General features: G+C 38.4%; 1 protein-coding gene across 7 annotated transcripts in view; it reads right to left on the bottom strand.

Moving 5' to 3' along the window:
- The window catches only part of LOC120441033 (zinc finger protein 469), a 200,499-nt gene that overhangs the window by 66,531 nt on the left and 114,825 nt on the right, over positions 1 to 19,143 (bottom strand). For all 7 annotated transcript variants that reach the window (XM_039614642.1, XM_039614638.1, XM_039614640.1 and 4 more), the window contains one exon: positions 9,751 to 9,789. The gene's annotated coding sequence lies outside the window, so the exon portion shown is untranslated. The remainder of the gene's footprint in view (positions 1 to 9,750; positions 9,790 to 19,143) is intronic.

Below are 19,143 nucleotides of genomic sequence, written 5' to 3'. Positions count from 1 at the left end.
CTGATCTATACTTTTTTTTAGTATTTCCTCACGGTATGCTTGTGAAAAATAAATATAAATATAATAAATATAAACTATTACACTTAAAGATTTTGTTGCTAGCCAACAGCTCTTTAAGGGTTACTCCTATACTATAATCTGGGGTCATTTTTTTCCCCTTGTTTTTGCTGGCGTATTCATGGCAACAACATAAAAGGAACACCGCTCTTCCGGCAAGGCACACTGGCAGCAGCAGCTAATTTTATTTAAAGGTACAGAAAATGAAACAGCCCATTTGGAAAAGGGCTAAAAACCAGGGATATACAGGCATGCTAGAATGAACAATTTGTGCTATATTTTGAAGTGAAACTTGACAGACTTTCTGCGGACATGTGAGACTTACATTAACTCTTTAAGAAGGGGTGTAATTAATGGTAATTTTAAGCATATATGAGAAGAGGCCGTACGTTGCACTCAAGTTGCACCATCTAAAAGCAGAAAGGCCAAGCACAACCTGCAAAAATAAAATACCACTAGTACAAGTAAAGCATGGTTTGAAATATTTTTGGTTACATAAATTCCCTAAAAACATTTATGCAGCCAAACAACTTGACGTTCACAAAAAAAACAAAAAAACATTTAAAATAAAAATTCTGAACAGTCCTGTGATGTCAGCACAAATCTTCTAATAACCCAGGAGAGTTTCCTAATGTACCTACATTTTCCCCTTTGGATGACTTGCTGTCTCTTATCTGCCCCCTGCTGCACTCTGGGGGTGTGTCAGACAGGATGGGGATGAGACAGGATAGGATGAAGAGGACATGCAACCTAAATATGGCTCTTGCAGCCTAGGCCACAGGGAGACAGAGAAGGGGACCACAGACCTCGGCAGCGTACAATTATCCAAAACAAGAGAGTCAAGCCAACCTCCTCTCACTGAGACGCACGACAAGAGCATAACAGAGTAAAGTCAACACAATATTTTACTGTCCTTTACCCCCTGGATCACACACTCCAAAGAAATTTTCACACATATATAAAGTGAAATGGCGATATTTTAAATAAATCGCAGCATATTTTCAAATTCTGTGCTACAATGCAAAAAACTCTCACCATATAAACATCTTCTTCCTTATATCACTTGACAGATACTTTGTGCAACCATCTATCAACACATCTCATCATCATTAAGATATGCTTTAGGCAAATATCCAAACCCTGATAATAGTAGGCTTAGATGTCTGAGCATGCACTTTCCACAGTTTAGCATATGGCACAGATATCTGCCTTTGTAGTGAAATACATCAGTTAAAATCTTAAACGCTGTCTGGAGCTGGCAGTCATTGGCATTCCTTAGGACTGAGGTAGGTAGTACTGGACCTGCAGTGCACCAGTGCTCATGGATGCTTTCAGCTGAACAACAGAGGGCCATACGAGTGCCATAGCTTACCTGAAATGACATATTGACATACAGATGCAGTAACGTAATGAGGCCCCCTCTTCATCACACCTGGAGGATATCCAACTAGATATATTCAGGCTGCATGAGCTTAAGGAGGGTCCTCCTTTAGAGGAGGCCCAGAAGGGGAGGCAGATCAAAGGCCCATCGGCATGCGCTGTGTGTATGCTGCTCTGCTGTGAACATATTACAGATGAGCAGAGGTTCCACAGAACCATTTAGGATTATATAATAAGAGCTCTGGTGAAGGCACAATACAGTGAACATATGACGATACAGAAATGATTGAAATTTGGGTTTATTTGTGTGAAGCAGCTCTTTTTTTATATACAGGTCATCATTCATAAGAATATAAGGTCTAAGTGGCTTGGAAAGAAAGCAACTGGACTTTTTGAAGTTTCATGAAGACGAAACATCCCAGAAGAAACATCTTCCCGAAACTTCAAAAAGTCCAGTTGCTTTTTTTCCAAGCCACTTAGATGACCACGACCTGGATGACTGAGAACCTACACAGACATATTACTGACAAGGCGTCAGAAAATATGCATAACCTACTGCCATCACAGTGTTTTAGTCCCATAATGATAGGAGATCTTATTTAATCTTATTTGCCTTAAGTGTTGCTATATAACATTTTTTTATGCATAATGAAACCAAAAGAACCTTTTTCTTCAGTTGGACTTTATATTACTAGTTTAAGATTAAGAAAAAATTCCTTAAGTCGCCTTAGATTGAAGCAACAGAAATTGTCATAAACACCACATTGTAGTTTTGTTCAGTCATAGTTTATCATGTTTTTTCATTTGTATAGCCTTTTATTAGAAAAAAACAACACTTTTTTCAAGTGTTTATACTGTACCTGAACCAGCCACTTAAGCACACCTGTTTAATCGCTTGCCAACACAAATATCTAATTAGCCAATCACAAATTTAATCCATTTAGGCAAGTTAAGATGACCTGGTGAAGTTTAAACCACATAAAAACAAGAAAATATCTGCAGTTCTCAAAATAACTATGCCTGGGTGAAATTCTTGACCTGAAGTCTAAAGCGAATGATCAGACTGCTTCCAGCTGATATAATAACTCAAATAATTACTCGCTACAATTAAGGTATACAGAAGAGCATCTCTGAACAGACAATACATCAAAACTTGAAGCAGACAGCAGCAGAAGACCACATCAGGTGCTCCTGCTGTCAGAGAACAGGAAAACGATGAAGTTACACAGGCTCACAAAACTGAACAGTTTGACCGCATTCACATCATAAATTTGCAACTCATAAATTTGTAATAACTCCCTGATGCTATCATTACTAAAATAGGTTACGTAGGTTAAAACTGTACATTAAATGACAGCCTATAAGGGAAAATACCAAAGAAGGTTAGGGAGGAACATGATATCTGATTATTTGTTTTGACCCTGACGAGTCCTTTATTAAAACTCTGCTATATTAAAATTCTACTGTGTCGATAGTACAATTGACCTCTCTTACTTAGAATGTATAAATGGGTTATGAGCTCACTTCTCTAAGGAATATGGAGTGACAAAGTGTAGTTTAGGGAAGACCTCAACAAGTCCTAGCTTGACACTGATGGTATTGCTGATATCCTGTCGTACAAGAAGATGGATGACAGAAAAAAAACGAAGAAAATAGTTTCGAGGTTTTAGTAATTGACACTGCAAGTGGTATATATGGAGTAAAGCGTTACCCATGTATTTTACATAGGAAACAAGAGAAATGTTGTCATAATGCATTGGTTATGAAAAAACTGATATTTTTAAGAAGACAAAATCTCAAAACGTTATTGACTCACAAGTACAGTGTCACTTGGTTGACTCTCAAAGAAAAAACATAAATTAATTCTCAAACTTGATGCCAGTAAAAGTCTTCTAGGCTTGAGGGCTAAAGATAATAAATCTATTTTTGACACTGCTATGAATGCATGTGTAATGTGGGAAGCCACAGAACTAAAACAACTATCCATCCATCAGCCCATTTTCTTGTGTTTGCCCAATTCAGGTTGGGGAGGAGGGCTGACACCTATCCCAGCTGTCACTGGGTGAAAGGCAAGGTGTAGTCTGGACAGGTCGATAGTCTACAACAGAGCCGACCACATTACAAAGTAGCGCAATACTGTACTAAATACAGTATTTAAATTAAAGTTACAACTATGTCGTTACTTGGGCTACAAAATTCTTCAGCTATCTGCACAGATAGAAATAGTAAACATGTTTTTATCTTCCTATGTGCTTCATCCAGCAGTCAGCTGATATCGATTCTTCTGCTGGGAGGAGGAAAATAGTGTAGTGGTATACAGCTTTTGAGGAGTGGATATGGACATTAATTATACTCTTAATGCACAAACTGACATGAACCCAGTGGTAAAATGCCAAACCGTGTCCAGGACAGAAACAACTGTATAGTAAAACAAAGCTAACAAAGAAAGTTGAGTGCATGCAGACTCCAGGCCTGCAGCCATACCCTGAACTTCAATGAGTAACAAAAGCAAAGCAGTAAGTAGAAAAGTTAGTTGTCAGGCTTGAAGCATTATAGCCCTGTAGCCCTACCTGTACATGTTTCTACAGTAGAATCATTGTGGTGATCAGTTTGAAGTCTCCCCATCAGGTTTTCATTTTTGCTTTGTTTTGTCACTTTTGTGATCATATGTAAAAACTAAATGAAAGATTGCATGTTCGTTCTCATTAGTATAGGGACTTGTGTTGTTGTGACCTGTAGCCTCAGTTGAAATAGTCAGCTGGTGATCTTTTGAAAATGCGTTTCAGGTCAATTTACACAGCAAATTTTAAGAAAAGTAAGTTACAAGGCTAAGATTTTATGTTGTTTTTAGTTCAATGAACTCTGGGAGCCTTGTTGGAGCTGAAACTCGATGCAGCCAAGTCTGGTGTAGTCTCCCAAGTTACTTTCATTGTGGAGCTAATATGCTTTGCACGGTGGAAACAAACAAAAACAAAATTTAATTTTTGTACAACCTCACTACAGTGACAATTCCTTTGAGCATAGTTAGAAAGCTACAGTCGGTTTCCAATGTATAGTGACTTTAAGCAGGTCTTTCATCTTGAGAACTTTATATAGCATAGGATGTGTGACTTTGACTCAAATATTTATACAAAATGCCACATTTTTCTAGGTAGTCATTATGTCCCCTTTTCAAATATACTAGACTTTGAATTCAAAGCTACATTCAGCTCATGAGAACTCAGCTCTCATTGTTGTACTACTCACCGTGGTCATCTTGCAGTTCATAAAATCAAAGCTGCATAAAGGTTGTAATTTTGCAGACATAATTTTCATATTTAAATTTACAGCTAAAGGTTAAGCGCTTCATGTAAGACTATGCATGAGTTAACTTGAGAAATGCAGTGGAAACATTTCAAACACAGTTGGGATTTTGGTTTGGAGAGGCATAAAAATTCTTCAGCCGGCCTATAGCTGGGTTTAAACACAATTACAAAAACTGATTTATTAGTTTTGCTTTTTGAGATTTTAAAATATTTACATTCAGTGAGTTTATTTTCGATGCTTTTTAAAAGGTTGTTTCTTTTTGGTTTGTTTTTTCACCCAGAAAACCTCAGTAATGAGCTTGCATGTTTGCATTTAGGCTGCATCTCAGCAAAAGTAGAAGTAAATTTTTTTGTCTGTTATCCACCTAAGTAGGGCTTAAAGAAGATCAGCTGGGATGAATAACACACTTGTGCTCTGTTGAAACCTGCATTTGTCAGCAGATTGTCAAATCTTAAAAATGCAAAGTCATATATTTGTGGATTGAAACATGTGTGTCAGGTTTAGAATATTTAGATAGCAGACACCTTTAAGAAAGACCTACATTCATCCACCATTTCCAAGACCTTAAACTACTACATTCAGAGTTAGCAGAGTGAAGTCAATACTTAGTTAAGTCTTCGTGATCAGTCTGTGTTGAATTTCAAGGGTTTAAAGCAGAAATCTTCTTTTAAACTAAACAAAACAAAACAAAGAAATAAGTCTTTGAAAACGCCTAAGATTAAGGGTTTTATTTAAGTAAAATGCCTTTTATATTTGATAATGAATCATGTACCGTGTATTCATATCAGTGCCATGGTTGAGGGAAAACCCATTGATTACTGATGAATTCTTATGTGCTCCAGAGTCAAAAACCTCACCCTTTCTACATTAACAAACCGCTTTTGTCTGTCACCAGCGAACACTAGATTGGAGTATCAGCACACATGCCTGTACATGAAACTGGATTTTATGCCTCAGGTCTGCACGCCAGGCGACCCCACAAATCCCTCTCATCTGCCAATCGTAAAACATGGTTTAAAGAAGGGGAGGGTTAGAGATTAAAGAGACCAAATATCAAAACCTGCTTACATCAATCCTTGCAAGGTGTTCTCCAATCACGAAAAGCCTCCCTCTGTATGGCACTACTGCAGATGAAACAGTGGATTCACAGCTTCTCACGCTGAGTTTAGTTACATATGTCAGAAATAAGAAGAGCTGAGGATTAATTTGCAAGCAAATTGTGGCACAAAAGCATAATAATGGAGAGAATCAAATGATTTTCGCTGTGGCAGATCTCAGTGATCCAAACGCATGAATCTGAATGGCTTGCTGCTTAATTAAGAGCTACTTTTAACACAAGACTGACAAAATATTTACACTGAGTGCAATCGAAAAATGGCCAAATTAAATGAGCCAGCAATGGTCCCTGTTAACACCTTTAACACTATAACATATGTTCTTGTCAATTAATGACATAATTTTTAGCCACAATAGCTGTAAAACTGTCAGGAACGCAATGTCTCTCCACTGGCCTGCTACCAACAAACAGCTACTAAATGAACTGTCACGTACAAGCATTCTTTGACCAAACACCCACATAACAAAAGACATCAGCTTCAGCTCTAGTTTGTATTTAGTGCCAATTGACAAATGCTGGAACGCTAACAGGCTCAATTAGGACCTGGAAAACATCAGCCTGTTTCCACTGCCCTTGTGAGAGTAATAGCGTATATTAGCATTCAGCTAAAGGCTGAATTGCACTTGCGAAATACGACCTCACTGGGTTAACACTTTTTATTGTTGTAATTGGGCAACACAAAGCACTTGGTTTAGCTTACAGAAGTTCACCATGCTCAATGTTCGACCATTTCATCAATGCTTTGCTTAAAATCTACTTGAGATATTAGAGAGGAAGTGAATCTCTGCTTCCACGCTAAGACTGATTTCTATTCCACTATCCTTCATTGCTCACAATACATGCACTGACATAAATTATAACATCAGTAATTTACCTTAATGTAAATATATTTCTAATCACAAGTGGTTGTGTTATCTTCCGATTACATGGAGGAACAAAGTGTTGATGTAGTATATGCACATTTTTTCTGTTAAATCTATTGTTTCTCTTTGAGTTTGGGAATAAAGTGAGTTTATTCACTTCAGAATAAAAGGAACTGAGTGCTATATAGGATTTTTTAGTTTTACTGTACTCTCAAAGCACTTTACTATACAATGTGCATTACAGGAAGAAGCCAAAGTGCCGAGGAAAAACCTATATAGGCACAGGGAAAACATGCAAACTGCACAGCGACAGGCCCGGAGAGCAGGGGATTCAAACAAGGACCCTCTTACAGTTATGTGAAAGTGTTAACCACTGCATCATGATGCCGTGTATCTCTGTTTTTGTGTTTGTTATAAATGATCCACAAAATAACTAGAGGACTAAGAGAAACTGAAGATATTTTTAAATGCCAACATCAACAAGTAAGAAATTGTGCTGTACTTTCAGCACAGCTGAAAGAACTAATTTAGAAATGCACTTTTGCAATATGACTTCAGAGTCTCTAAATTAAGCTCAAATCACAAGTTCAATGAACTTTGACAACGAGACACCATAATCAGCTGACATATCACTCCCGCCAGTGAAAGTTATATTGAAATAGGTCCGTTTAAGCCCTATGGGAGTGTCCCCCAAGGGGGGGAGGGTTCACAGTGGGTTCACCCGAAACCTTGGCTGATTGTGACCCACACCCGTTTTCACACCTTGGCTCGTATGATTAGGTAGAGGATCAATAGGGGGTCCATGACCCCCTTGGGGGACACTCCCATAGGGCTTAAAATCTGGGACTCTCCACCAGTTGCTCTTAGAACTGAAGAAGCTTCTCGGATGAGAGGTGAAACGCCTTCAAGAAAATTAAAGAAGTCTGGACGCTTTTATTTCCAAGTTCCTTAGACTATATTGAAATATAAGTTTTCATTTCTATTGAATGGCTGCTTCCATCCTTCCACCCTTTTCTCCAGCTCTTCTAAACTAAACACATTTTCCTTTGGCAGCCCACACTCACTGCCTGAATTACTCAGCCTCAAAATCAGATACCGTCACGAGTATATACTTTAGGGAGTATTCAAAAGCTCACACTTATCCTATTTCAAGAAGTTGATTCTGACAAACTCTTCCCAATGAGCCTCTTCATTATCCACATGTCCATCTACACCCAGTATTCTCCACTGATGCATCTCCCATGTCAGTTTCTGTGTTCTTGAGGGTGATCTAGCATCTCTCTGAAGTGACTGCTATTGCTCTGCAATGATGCAATGGTGTAAACAACTATAACTGCACTGTGTAATTTTAGTGTTAGATTAATGTGTATGTGACTGAAACTGTTCAGTTAATATGAACAAATACATAAATTATGTTTTAATCTACAACTTCTAGCACGCTGTAATACTATTCAGCATAGGGTTAAAGGTTTAATTATGTTTATTTTTACTGCATTACACAGACATGAGCAAACACAAAAAATATATGTCTTGGTTAAGGGAGTTAGTATTGCAAAATGGAAAGAAGCAGATAAAAAAGAGACTTATGAAACAACTCAATTCATAATGAGCGATATCATATGTGAGTAATGAGGCAATGAGAAATATGTAGACCTCTACGTGCAAACCAGTATTTGCAGAGAAGCTGTCAAAGTTTGAGGAGCTCAGCGGATGAGTCACTTGCTGTATGGAAATGCAATGGAGCAAAAATGGGGAAAAGTCCCTGCTCTGTGCTTCTTTACCTTCTAAAACCTCCTACAATAAAAATTAGCATCTGAAAAAAGCAAACACTGTAACTTGGCTGTCCATGAAGAGCTTTAAAACTAACATTTGAGTTTTACTAGAGGGACATAATAGCCTGGGTGGAATATTAAATTTGATGCATTTGGTGACTGGTGAAAAGGATCTCACATTACGAGCAGAGCATGGCTATAGGGAGCGTTTGGAAGCCAGGCTGTCCTCACTGCCTCTGACGTTCTTTAACCTCTTTTTGTGGCTTTGAAACCTCATGTCTTTGGCCTGCAGTCACTCTCTATTTATGCAAGAAAATAAAGAAGAGAACGCTGCCCCTCCTAAATCTGTAAACTGCAATTAAGCTAAATTCCAAGTTTATTTCCAAATGCCGTCCTTGCTCCAGACCATGTGAGAGACTAGAGTCTAAAATTATCACACTTTTGGTCAGAAGGCCAAGATGAAGCCAAAGCTAGGACTGTCTTCTCACAGGCCACAGGATCACAAAGACGATTTGTGGCTGAAACTACTGTAATAATCATTTGTATGGATATGATTCAGAAATGTATATCTATCACATAAAACTCCTGTTGCATGGATGAAAATGTGCAGACTGAAGTGTTCCTGCTTTTACCAAGGGGACAAATGAAAAGAACATTTGATGGCATCTGGCTAAAATGAATGAGCTATGCCTATTGTTTAATAATTCACTCAATCTCTGAGAAACCAAAGTCTCGTGCAGTGAGACAGCTTAAGTAAAGGCATCCAGCTCTTCTAACCATCTACATTCAAACAAAAAGCAGTCCACGTGCAGCAGCACATCTCTTTCTCTTTCTCCCTGTGTCCCTCTCTCTGTCTCTTTTGCTCTGTGTCTCTCCATCATGTGTTTACACATTGGTAGAGTAAGTGACAGGGCTGTAATCGGAAGTCTACAACCGTGTCATTTGGAAGACTGTTGTCTTTTCCTGGGATCGTGGTGGTCAGCAGAGAAAAACAAGATTTACATCTCGCAGGGAGGGGCAAAGCATCAACCATGCATTATCCGCTATTGGCTGTGGTCAAAGATGGGCGTTAACATGTGGGAGAGTTAGACGAGAAGACGAAAAGTCAAAATTTACCCATGGGAGAAATTTTTATATCAAACGTTGCAGAAGCTCGTTAAGAAAATTGGGTTTGTGTCACATTACTACCACTGAGCATATCCAGAGCACACATTTTCTTCTTGAGTCATCAAACAAGGTATGTGGTAGCACTTACTGGCATCACATGCTGTCAGCCTTCAAGAGACACCACCACCTATAAACAAAAGAGAGAGTGGAGTGTAAATACAGTTCATAAAATGCCAATCTGTGGTCTTGGAAAGGAATGAGCGTATTTCTATTTTTATTTATTTTTTTGTTTTCCATTGTGATTGCCTTTGATATCAGAGCAGCTTTCCACTTTCAATTGGAAATAAAAAAAATAACAACCAGTGCTTAATTAAAGCTTCCTCTATAGCACTTTTATTACAGTTTTGTTTACTTCTTCACAGTGTTTACTGTTTATTTCTTCTAAAATCATGAAAGATTTACCAAGAAAGGCCTTCTTTCACCTTCTGGAAAGAATTAAACAAAGATGCTTAGAGGGAGCTATATTTTTCAGCATGTTTGTCTAAACCTGGCAACATGGTTAAAGGCAGGAAAATTATAAGACATAGAAGCCTGAATGAAACCGTCATACCTTTTTCATCCATATCCAGGATACTAAATATTTTAACAATAATGGTTACTTCATAGGGAAAAATCTACTCAACTCCACAGTTGAATTTTCTTTACCAGTTATCACATATTTTCACATGTAATTTACACAAAAATGTTCATGATGTGGAAATGTTACTGAAAAACCGATAATACTGTTTTCATTACATTTTATATGGAAAAACAATGTTCTGACTGAAAAGCAGAAAAAGTCAGATTCCCCAGCAGTGCTATGCCCTGCTTTCAGATGACTCCAGCCAGACAGACACACTTAATCCTACACAGGTTCAAAGCTACGCCAGCGCACATGTGGCATCAACCTGACAAGAATAAAAGAAAAAGACTCAAAGAACAAAGAGACAACTGTGAGTAATGTACTCACGTCTGTTGTGTATTTTTTTCCAGCTATGTGTGTACGTATGTGTCTATTTATACAGATAATATAATTCACATTTCATGGGTGGGTGTGGGTTCTCTCAGCAACCCCACAGAGAATAATATGTTCTTTTCGTTGTCTGTGATTGCTGACTAAGTTTGGGAAACCATGCTTTTTTTTGTAAAGATGACTCACAAAGCTGTATCCCCCCCCCCCCCAAACACAGAGTTGATCATCCAACAATGCAGGGTGCTCTTACTAAGACCAAACATTCAAAGAGCAGGCGCTCACATATTGAGAAAAAGGCGACATGAATATGCTGACACATAAACATTCCTTCCCTTAGATAAATAAAAAGTATTGGTTGGTATTGTTCAGTGTGTGTGGAGCTCAACACGTTTACACATTCATCTCCTTCATTTAAAGGACCTTTTAGTTTCTTTTACCATTTCAGCCAGAGATGAGATGAGTATCTACTTTTCAAAACTGGTTTCAAAGAGCACTGATAATCCTAAGGTGTTATTCAACACCATTCACCCGTTCTGCCATTTTTTTCAAATGAAGATTCAGAAAATGTTGCAAATTTCCTTTGTAGAAAAAATGTCCTTGAGTTAGCCTGTTATTTTAAAAGGTAATTATTATTATTTTTTTAACCTGTTGCTTTACATGAACTGTTTAAATTAGTTGACTCAATGAAAGTATCCACATGCCTTCTTGATATGTTACCTGCATCTTTATTGAAAAATGTATTTCAGTCTGTCAGCAATTTCTGTTTCTGGTACATTTGCTCCGTGTTCAGCACATTTTGAGACTGTTTAAAGACATTTGTTATCACTGCTATGCAGATGACATTAAATTGTATATCATTTTTAAGCCCCAAGATTTTTCTAAGTTACTAAGTTCTTGTATAGGTATGTAGACTATTAACCTTGAAGTAATTTTTTTACTCAACTCCCACTTTGCTCTTCTGCAACTGTGCTCTGCTTCGCTCTTCGTTCTCTTTTATCACTTTATTGCAAGTTGAGTTCCACACTTTTAAATGGAAATTATTATTCATGCCTTTATTTCATAACTCCTGGATAATCATTATTTACTCATCTTACCAAAGATTACGCTGGACCTCTACAGGTTGTTCAGAATGCTGCTTAAGAAGAATCCAAGTAGAGCTTTAACGTGCAACAAGAAGAAATGGGAGTGAGACAAAACATTTTTTAGCATGCAATTTATTCAAAACAACACTTAAACCGAAACAGGTTGTTTTACAGCTGATCAAAAGTTTAGGACCACATGCCTTTAAAAGGCCAAATCTGTACAAAAATGTGGATTCATTGTCATTTTCTGACAGGTAGTCACACTGTCATGATGTTCTGATGGCAAAGGCAAAAAAACTTTCCTTTTTGAACGTGGTCGGTTATTCCATAAGCAGGGACTTTCGCGGCACTATCGCTGCTGAGGTGGGTTGCAGTAAGACAGTCATTTGGAATTTCTTAAATGATCCTGAGGGTTATGGAACAAAAAAGTCAAGTGGAAGACCCCCAAAAATTACACCAGCACTGAGCCGGAGGATCCAATTGGCTGTCTGTCAAGACACTGGGCGATCCTCAAGCCAAATTAAGGTTGTTACTGGTGCCACGTGCATAACCATCAGACAGCATCTGAGCCTGAAGGGCTTCAAAAACAAAAAACGTCTTCAAAGACCTCGTCTCCTTGAATGCCACAGAACTGACCATTTGGACTTTGCAAGAGAGCATCAAACATTGGAATTTGAAAGGTAGAAGAAAGTTTTATTATTTGATGAGAAAAAATGTAACCTTGATGGTCCTGATGGTTTCCAATGTTACTGGGATGACAAGCAGATCCCACCTGAGATGTTTTCAATGCGCCACAGTGGAGGGTGCGCCATAATGGTCTGGGGGGCTTTTTCCTTCAGTGGAACAATGGAGCTTCAGGTGCAGGGGGTCAAACGGCCAATGACTATGTCCAGGTGTTGCAGAGAGCATCCGTCATGACTGAGGGCCCTCGTCTGTGTGGTAACGACTAGGTTTTTCAACAGGACAACGCTACAGTACACAATGCCTGCAGGACAAGGGACTTCTTCCAGGAGAATAACATCACTCTTTTGGACCATCCTGCATGTTCCACTGATCTAAATCCAATTGAGAACCTTTGGGGATGGATAACAAGGAAGTTGCCCTTCGTGTGGCCCTGTTCACCACTTGGAGAAACATTCTCACTCATCTCATGGAAAAGCTTGCATCAAGTATGCTGTGGCGTGTCCAGCGGGGTGGCCTGGGGGGCACAGGCCACCCCACAACCAGACTGGCCACCCCAGGTGCCACCCGAAGCCAAAACAATAAAATCCAATGAAATATCAAATGTAATTATGCCACAGTGAAGCTCAGATATCCGGTGTAAGTGAATGCAGCATCGGCTTCTGCGCTATGAGCATCATGTTAGCAAAGGTAGGAGAGCCAAGCAAGAAAGAGGCACCGCAGAAAACAGTTTTTGTAAGAAAGATTAACAGTTTAACATAGCTGGATTGGCCATCGAGGCGGAGCTTCCACAGCGGCTAGCAGGTGGATGAGAGAAGGGAGGCAGGAGGAGGAGAGACCGAGGCAGCCGCCAGTCCGAGTGTCAGGTGAACTGAACTTCAGGTAAGAAGTTATGACCTGCAGTCTATCTGGGTCAGATATAAACTAAGTTTAGGTGGAGTTTATTTTCGTTGTGCTGACTTTTTACAGTCCGTTACAATAACTCCTACTGGTGCTAGCTAGCATGACGGAGTTTCTATACAGCTGGGTGGGTGCTTTGATGTTACTGATAGTGAACTTTATTTTATTCATAAGTTTAGTTAGTAGAGTTGCCAACGGCTCCTTAAAAAACGGAATGGTCCCTCATTCAGAGAAAATATTACCGGTTTTGTATTGAGCTGAGAAGAGACGCAGTTTGTCCCGTACTTTAGCTATAATAAAAAAAAAGACACAAAGCTGGAGTTATTCTGTCTTTACCCTGCACAGCTGCCTCTTCTTCTCTCATTCTCCCCCCTCCCTCTCCCGTTGCTACTTCAATCATGAAACTGATCAATGATCAGCTGATCGGCTTTTCTCTCTTGGTTGTTGATCTCCCACTTTGCGCCAGAAAGAGGAAACCAGCAGATGTCACGCTAAACAACAGCAGCACGTTTAAGCTTGATCAGCTGTTGTTAGAATTTATTTAATATTAATTTCTAGTATCAGCTGATGTTTGCTGGAGCCACAGCTGTAAAAGCTGCTGGTCATGATATCGATTTGGTTATCTGGTGAGAGGGAAACATGCAGATGAAACCAGGAGATGTCCTTACTGAATCATCAGAGCTGAACAGGTGATGGAGAAACAGGTTTACCTTTTAGGTGACATGAATGAGTTGAAGTTATGAACTGTTTCTGAGAGACAAATAACACCAGGATTCTTTTCTATGTAGCTGACAGCTGGTAACTGTGCAGGGGCGGGTCTAGCAAAGTTATGCCAGGGGGCCAGGTAGAGCATTAACAGGGAAAGGGGGGGACAAAGAAATACTTTTCTTTCTTATTCTCATTTAAAATATCTAGCTTTTATTAAATAATTATCTGAATCTTGCGAACAAAGTTTTTATCTGATGTAAAATTGATAGAAATCATACATATACCAAGAAGACAGTGTACATCACTGTCACAACAGCATCTGTTTTCATTCAAAGGCTTTATGGCTTTAATACCTGGTGGGCCGGTCTCTGGTCAAAATGCCCAATTTTTTGTCCCAGTCCAGCCCTGCAGGTTAATACTGGCAGTGTCCCCATGCTAGCTGACTGTATTTCATCATCAGCCAGTGTTGTTCTTTATACATCAATATTACCAAAGTTTATCATAAGGCAGCATAGAAAGTATTTACTTGCTTTCAGGTTTCATTCAAATGTTAGTCTTTTCATTTGTTTCTCCACTTTTTCCTGTTTCAAAATCCAACACCAGTTTGTGAGAAGATTATCTTCTTTTTTAATAGGCAGATAAAGTTATGCATTGGCTAATTTGCCAATTGTATGTTAAAAATGTTCGTATTTTAATATTTAAAAATGTTTTTGCCCAAAACATACGTGCACTATATGTCAGTAAAAATACTATGCAAATATTGCTGCACCGTAGAGTGGTTAAAACCTCATTCTAATAAGAGTCAAAAGCAAATTCAGTAATTAGGTTTACAGGGTTATTGAATGATGGTTAACTGTTGGTGATTTTTTTTTTAACATTATCTGCCAATTACATCTGCCACCCTTCTCCAAATCTGTGCCCCTACCTGGCCCCCCCAACAAAAATTTTCTAGACACGCCACTGCAAGTATGCTGCAACTATTTTTTTAAGTGATCAACAATAATGGTGCAGCTACTCATTACTGAGTTCATGGAACTTTGATTTCTGTTTTAGGGGGGGTTTACAGGTTTTTTTGGAGGTGTGTTCCTAAACTTTTGATCAGTTGTAAAGCAGCCTGTTGCAGTTTAAGCATTGTTTTCAATAAATTGCATGCTCAAAAAAATCTTTTGTCTCACTCCCATGTCTTCTTTTTGATAATTTTATTTTAAATTTTCAAAGTATAACACAGAAACAAACCCCGCAAAAAATAAATAAATAAATAAATTAAAAAAAAGAGAAAAAAAAAGAGACGCAAACAGGCTCAGGTGCGTTACAAAAAGAACAATTAATTCAAACAAACATGCACTTCATAATATATGTATATATACATATGTGTACACATACATATACACATACATACACACATCTACATATACATACACATACATATACACAAAAAGCTGAAGTTGATGAAAGTTTACGAATCTAGTTTAGCCCAATCTGGCTTTTGGAAAATGTTCCAAAAAGGGGTTCCAGACATCCAGAAGAGAGTCTTTTTATTTACTGAACCTTTCCATTTGTATTATGGACATCATGTCTGTTACCCACAACTGAAAGGAAGGAGGGGTGGGGGACTTCCATTCCCTCAGTATTAGTCTCTTGGCGACAATCAGGCCTAGTTCCAGTGGCCTCTGCAGTTTAACCGGGAGTAGCTCTGACGTCGGAGAACATCCAAAAATTACAAGTTCAGGTTCAGGCTGTAAAGGTTTCATATATGCCTTGGAGTACCAGTCGAATATTTTAAACCAAAAACCTCTTAATGAGGGACAAGACCAAAAGGCATGAAACAAAGTACCTTCTGCCTGTCTGCACCTGTCACACATTGGAGAGATAGAAGGACAAATCTTGTGCAGTCTGACCTTAGAATAGTGTAACCGGTGGAGAATCTTAAATTGAATTAGTTGATGTCTACTGTTTATAGAGCAGGAATGGATTTGGGACAGACACTTACTCCACATAGATTCGGGCACCCTCATCCCTGATTCTTTCTCCCAAGCCTGCCTAATCTCAACGGTATGCACTACAATAGAGTCGCCAAATAATTGTACAATTTTTGCAATAAGGTGTCTGGAATCAGGTTGGCTCTTGAGTATTTCATAGATCCCGTGCTCCGAATGTAGAGTTGCAAAGTCTTTAAACTTAGTTTGAATGTAATGCCTGACCTGCAAATATCTATAAAAGTGTGAATGTGGCAGATTATATTTCCCTTTTAGTTGACCAAATGATGAGAATTTATTATCAATATACATATCTTTAACCCTTTAAGACCGAACCAAGTCCGCCAGAGCTTATATTATATTTTTACATGCTGTAGTGCCATTTTTGGGAGCATTTCAAGTTGCTATACATCAATACAACCGTTATAGCCCAAATTTTAATAATATGTATGGATTAAGTGCATAGTAATTACATAAATTGCAAAAAAAATGCAATAAACTACAAAAAATTGAAAATCGTTTTTTTTTTTTTTTAATATATTTCTAGTTAGAGAAACTTAAGAGGCTTATCCTCAAAACTGTAAATACAAAAAGTTGCACAAAATAGTTTCCCACCACAGGAAATTTATTTTGAGTGTCTTCATAGTTTTATTTTTGAGATACACCAATTTTTATATACTGCAGGAAAAACGAAAATAAAAATTACAGTGCAAATTTGCAAAAAAGCAGCATATGCATCAAAATAAACTATTTCCAACAGTGTAATATAAGTCCAAAGCATCCCAGAAACGACACAGAAAGTCATAAAGTCAAAGATAAGTTTTAAAAACACCAGTACAGGCTCATGAGGCCCTGATGGTAAAAAGACTACATTTCCGCGAAAATGACGTCGAAAGTTCGCGCTGACATCTATTCCAACCTAGGAAGTGTTATGAACAGCTGATCGGATCGGCAAAGCATGTTTCTGGAATATTATGTTTTTGTTGCTGCAAGTGCTTTTTATGCAGTTTTTGCAAAGCTATATGTGGAAGGAAACCTTGACCTAGGACAAGCTGATGGCATAAGATGTAAGTACAACTCCTCTGGTTTCATATGCAAAAAAAATTATTGCACTAGCTTACGTGGTTGCAGAGCTACCGGGATTTAAAAATAGTTACGCAAAACAGAGCGTTCCCGCTCCGACCGGCTTTAAAGGGTTAATAGACACTAAACCCTTATCTCTCCAGTCATGATAAGTCTTGTCATGCCAAGGAGGCATAAAATCATGATTAAAACATATTGGCGTCTGTACAGATGTGTCTGGCAATGCCAAAAATCTTCTAATCTGATTCAAAATTCTAATGGTTTGTTTTAATACAAAACCCAGACATTTATAAGAGTCTAATTTTTCCAACTTGGTAAATAACATAGCCGACAGAGAGGAATTTTTCACTGATTCAGCTTCCAGTCTAACCCATAATGGGAGCGTCGATGCCTGGTTATCCGGGGAGTCCTGCTGCCAGAACACTAATGCTCTGATATTAACAGCCCAGTAGTAATGTTTAAAAACTGGCAGACCCAGCCCTCCTTCTCTCTTGGTTTTCTGCAAATGCACTTTAGAGATTCTAGCCCTTTTGCCATTCCAAATATAGGACTGAATGACTGAGTCCAAATGTTTGAAAAAGGCTGCTGTAAGATAAATGGGAAGATTTTGACATAAATATAAAAATTTGGGAAGAGAAATCATCTTAATTGAATTAATGCGTCCAATCATTGACAGAGGTAGTGTTTTCCAGTATTCAATGCTATGCTTTAGACCTGACAGATATTTAGTGAAATTCAATTTAAATATTAATTTGGGATCTCTAGGTATAATCAAGCCAAGATAGTTTAGATGATTCCTAACTACTTTGAATGGAACTTGCTGCAGAAATTCTGGCGAGCTGTTGTTAGAAAGAGGCATAAACTCACTCTTTGACCAATTAATGGTGTATCCTGATAGTTTACCAAAAGCTGCAATCAGGCTGAGGAGCAGAGGAACTGATTGTTCCGCATCCTGCAAGTACAGTATTACATCATCAGCATACAAGCTAATTAGTGATTCAACACCTCCAACCTGGAGCCCCTTAATATCAGGATGCACTCTTATAGCCACAGCAAGAGGCTCCAAAACAATGGCAAAGAGTGCTGGGGATAGTGGACAGCCCTGCTGCACCGAACGTTGCAGAAGGAATGGGGCAGATTGGTTGTTATTTGTCAAAACAGAGCACATTGGTTCTGTGTAAATCAGTTTCACCCAAGAAATGAAAGATTCACCAAACCCAAATCTATGCAGAGACTCAAACATGTAAGGCCATTCGACCTGGTCAAAAGCTTTATGTGCATCCAAAGCCAAAACAGAGGCTCCCTTAGAGTTTTTATAATCAGAATAGATGGTATTGAGTAATCGCCTAACATTAAAAAAGGAAAGTCTGCCAGGGATAAACCCCGTCTGATCAGGATGAATAATGGATGCCAAGTGTTTATTCAATCTAGTAGCCAGGATTTTTGTAACTATCTTACGGTCAAAATTTTGAAGTGCTATTGGCCTAAAATTAGTAGGGTCAGTCTTATCTTTTCCCTTTTTCAAAATAAGAGTAATATTGGCTTGACATAAAGTTTTAGGCAATTTCCCTTCTTCTTTTGAGTTACGCAGCATCCTAAGCACTAGTGGTGCAAGAATGTCGCAAAATGTCTTATAAAACTCTGGACAGAAACCGTCAGGTCCCGCTGTTTTGCCATTAGGGAATGATTGTATAACCTGGATAACCTCCTGAAGAGTAAACTCGGAATCAAGATAATCCCGGAAGGAGTTCCTCAATTTAGGCAATGGGAGAGGGTCAAAGAAGCCGTTAAGATCAGATTGTAACACATTATGCTTAAGAGAATATAACTCACTGTAGACTTCACTAAAACGACGGTTTATATCAATTGGGTTAGTTAACAGAGTTCCTGTTTTGGATTTGATGCTGTGTATTGCTCTTGCAGCTTGAGCACCCTTCAGCTGTCGTGATAACAACATACCAGGTTTATCCCCAAGCTCGAAATGCTTTTGTCGCAATTTCCAAAGTAGATTACTGACTAGGCCACTCATTATATCATTATATTCGTATTTTAATTTCACTATCTGTTTATAATCCACAGGAGATTTAGAAACTTGATAC

The sequence above is a fragment of the Oreochromis aureus genome, linkage group 7 (assembly GCF_013358895.1).
Source record: "Oreochromis aureus strain Israel breed Guangdong linkage group 7, ZZ_aureus, whole genome shotgun sequence".
NCBI lineage: Eukaryota > Metazoa > Chordata > Actinopteri > Cichliformes > Cichlidae > Oreochromis > Oreochromis aureus.
The sequence above is the reverse complement of the archived record's forward strand: the minus strand, read 5'-3'. Positions and strand labels throughout refer to the sequence as shown.